This window comes from Kogia breviceps, chromosome 1, assembly GCF_026419965.1.
Source record: "Kogia breviceps isolate mKogBre1 chromosome 1, mKogBre1 haplotype 1, whole genome shotgun sequence".
Classification (NCBI taxonomy): domain Eukaryota; kingdom Metazoa; phylum Chordata; class Mammalia; order Artiodactyla; family Physeteridae; genus Kogia; species Kogia breviceps.
In genome coordinates, this window is record NC_081310.1 from 11,476,010 (window position 1) to 11,479,629 (window position 3,620).

The 3,620-nt window shown below is 39.0% G+C and overlaps 1 pseudogene; it reads left to right on the top strand.

Annotated features, from left to right (window-relative positions):
- The first annotated feature begins 1,116 nt into the window (after positions 1 to 1,116).
- On the top strand, positions 1,117 to 2,236 carry LOC131742286 (S-adenosylmethionine decarboxylase proenzyme pseudogene; annotated as a pseudogene).
- Positions 2,237 to 3,620: the final 1,384 nt, after the last annotated feature.

Here is a 3,620-nt window from a genome sequence, read left to right on the forward strand (position 1 = left end):
GGACAGATGATTTATCTCCTCTGATTCCATCCAGTAAAGACGCCCTATACAAGGTGAAGTGATAATTTTCCTCAGAGTTAACGTGTCCAATGTCTCATCTTTCATTCTGGTCCTTGGGAAATGACATCGAACACTAAATTGGGAACTAATTTTGGTTGTGAGCTTTGGCTGCCTGCCCCCTTCACTGGGAAAACAAGCAAATTATCTAGACTTTTTAGTCATAGAAGTTATATGATACCTGGAGCTGGCTTTTTAGTCTGGGGATTTTTTTTTTTTTTCTTTTAATCTACACTGGAAAAGCAAAAGAAAAATATATATGACAGGGAGTTTTGACAAAAAAATATATTTTGCCAGACAATAAATCAAAATGAAATATACAAAGTGCTGTATCTGTGAAAAAAATATAACAAGATAGGAGAACTTTAGGTGAAGGAGTGTGGTCGGTGGTATATTTGACTACAATGCTAAAATATGCCATTAATTCAGTATGATTTTAGGAAAAAATCAACTCCCACAATTATTTGAGAGTAAAAATTCAACCAGTCAACCTATTGTGTTCATCCAGCAAGAAAACTTGTTTGTAAATGTTTGGCTTTAGAACACAGTCTTATAATTCATTTTCTGAATGCATATAAATAGGGGAGTCAAGTGAGACTTGACTGAAGTGTGTTTGGGTAAACAAAAGATTTATGTGATAAGCTAAATTCTAACCTACATAGTTACATATTTTTCCTTGATGAATACAATTGATGATGGGTTATATAATTTATTAGGAAGGTGTATTAGCAGTGAGGCACTTAGAAATAGAGAAGTTATATGACTTTAGGTTATAAAGATAAACTAAGAATAGAGAAAGGTTGTGCTTTCTAAAGTTTATGATTATTTTATAAAATGGACACGTTAGGCTCCCACAGTATGGCCGGCGACATTAGCTATCGCTCGCTCTACTCTCTCTAACGGGGAAACAGCGGACTGCAAGAGACTGAGCTGTATCTGCCTCTATTTCCAAGAGACTCACGTTCAACTTTTGCTCACGGGGAAAAAAAAAAAAGCCGGGAAAATTTTATTAACCCTTTAAAAAACAAGTTAATGTAAAATTATAGCAAAAAAGGAACCTGCACTTTAGTAACACAGCTGGAACAATCCTCAGCAGTGGCGGCAGCGGCGGGAGAAGAGATTTAATTTAGTTGATTTTCTGTGGTTCTTGGTTGTTCGCTAGTCTCACGGTGATGGAAGCTGCATATTTTTTCGAAGGGACCGAGTAGCTCCTGGAGGTTTGGTTCTCCAGGCAGCAACCCGGCGCAAACCAAGGATCTGGGGATCTTCGCATCATCCCAAGATCCGAGTGGGACATACTTTTGAAGGATGTGCAATGTTCAATCATAAGTGTGACAAAAACTGACACGCAGGAAGCTTGTGTACTCAGCCAGAGTAGCATGTTTGTCTCCAAGAGATGTTTCATTTTGAAGACATGTGGTACCACCCTCTTGCTGAAAGCACTGGTTCCCCTGTTGAAACTTGCTAGGGATTCCAGTGGGTTTGACTCAAGTCAAAGCTTCTTTTATTCTCCTAAGAATTTCATGAAGCCGCTTCGCCAAGGGTACCCACACCGAAATTTCCAGGAAGAAATAGAGTTTCTTAATGCAGTTTTCCCAAACGGAGCATCATATTGTATGGGACGCATGAATTCTGATTGTTGGTACTTGTATACTTTGGATTTCCCAGAGAGTCGGGTAATCGATCAGCCAGATCAAACCCTGGAAATTCTGATGAGTGAGCCTGACCCAGCAGTTATGGACCAGTTCTACGTGAAAGATGGTGTTACTGCAAAGGATGTCATTCGTGAGAGTGGAATTCGTGACCTGATGCCAGATTCTGTCATTGATGCCACACTGTTCAATCCTTGTGGGTATTCAATGAATGGAATGAAATCGGATGGAATTTATTGGACTATTCACATCACTCCAGAGCCAGAATTTTCTTATGTTAGCTTGAAACAAACTTAAGTCAGATCTCTTATGATGACCTGATAAGGAAAGTTGTGGAAGTCTTCAAGCCAGGAAAATTTGTGGCCACCGTGTTTGTAAATCAGAGTTCTAAATGTCTCACAGTGCTTTCTTTGCCCCAGAAGATTGAAGGTTTTAAACCTCTTGATTGCCAGAGCGCTATGTTCAATGATTACACTTTTGTTTTTACCAGTTTTGCTAAAAGCAGCAACAACAGCAGAGTTGATTAAGAAAAAACACAAAAAGAGAACACACATAGAAGAAGGTTGTGGCTGCTTTTTAGCTATTGATAGCAAGGGCCATGCTTTCCATAACCACCACCTTGTAGTTGCAGAAAGCTCTAGATGTGATGATAGTGTAATCATTTTGAATTGTATGCATATTATATCAAGGAGTTAGATATCTTGCATGAATGCTCTCTTCTGTGTTTAGGTATCCCATGCCATTTTTGCTGTGAAATTGAAGTGCATGTAGAAAAAACCTTTTACTATATGAAACTTTACAACACTTGTGAAAACAATTCAATTTGGTTTACGCACAGTGTAATATTTCTCCAGGTATCATCCAAAATTCCCCACAAACAAGGCTTTCGTCCTCATTAGGTGTTGGCCTCAGCCTAGCCATCTGGGACTGTTCTATTAAATTGCTACCAGGATTTTGCATCTAGTTACCTCCACTTTCTAGAACATATTCTCTACTAATGTTATTGAAACAAATTTCTACTTCATACAGATGTGTTTCCAGCACCAAAGTTCTTCTTCCACGAGTCGAGTCCTCTAAGAAAATGACCGCAGTTATCCATTTTGTGTATTACTATCTCACTGCTTCCTATACTTGTGTGACTTTAATTGATTCGTTCCTCACCATAGTGTCTCCCTCCCAACCACACCCCCTCCATAAAGCAATACACTGTTACACTGTGGGTTTACACTAACCTTATATACCCTAGAGGGGGAATGGGGCGATGGACCCTGGGCTTAATTTCCTTTTAAGGTCAAGGGAGTTTGGCATTTTTCGTTACCATGAGCTCTTTTGGAATAAGCTGGCGTTGATTAGCAAAGAAGGAGTGGATTGATACTACGGAATATTGGCAGAACCGTATGGAAACCGTATGCCATTCTGTGCCCCCCGTTAAATGAGGTGAGCTCCTCATGAGAACCATGCCTTTATTAACTTGCTAAGTGGTAGTATAAAAGAATTATCACTAAATTTGTTAGCAAAGAGATTTAAGATAAAGGTTGTATTGGATTCAACAAGTCAAGTCAGCTCAGATGATTCACCCTAACTTTTACTTTCGTAGCCATTTCCACTGATTTCTATTAAGGATATGTCATAAACTTTGGTTTAAAGCAGAATCGATGTCTTTGCCATCTTGTGACTTAGCAACCTCTGTGACTCTGTGATGCATGTGATAGTGTTGTGACGGTTCCTCTTCCTGGTATTTCTTTCACCATGGAGTAACATCAAGTGATGAATGAGAACTATTCAGCTTATTCAGACATACTACACAGTGAAGCAGGATGCTATCCATAAAACATAACATACAAAATTCCAAAATGGTCAATGGGAAATGACTAGAAATACAGGCTTAAAAGAGTTGGCATCTTTTAGCTG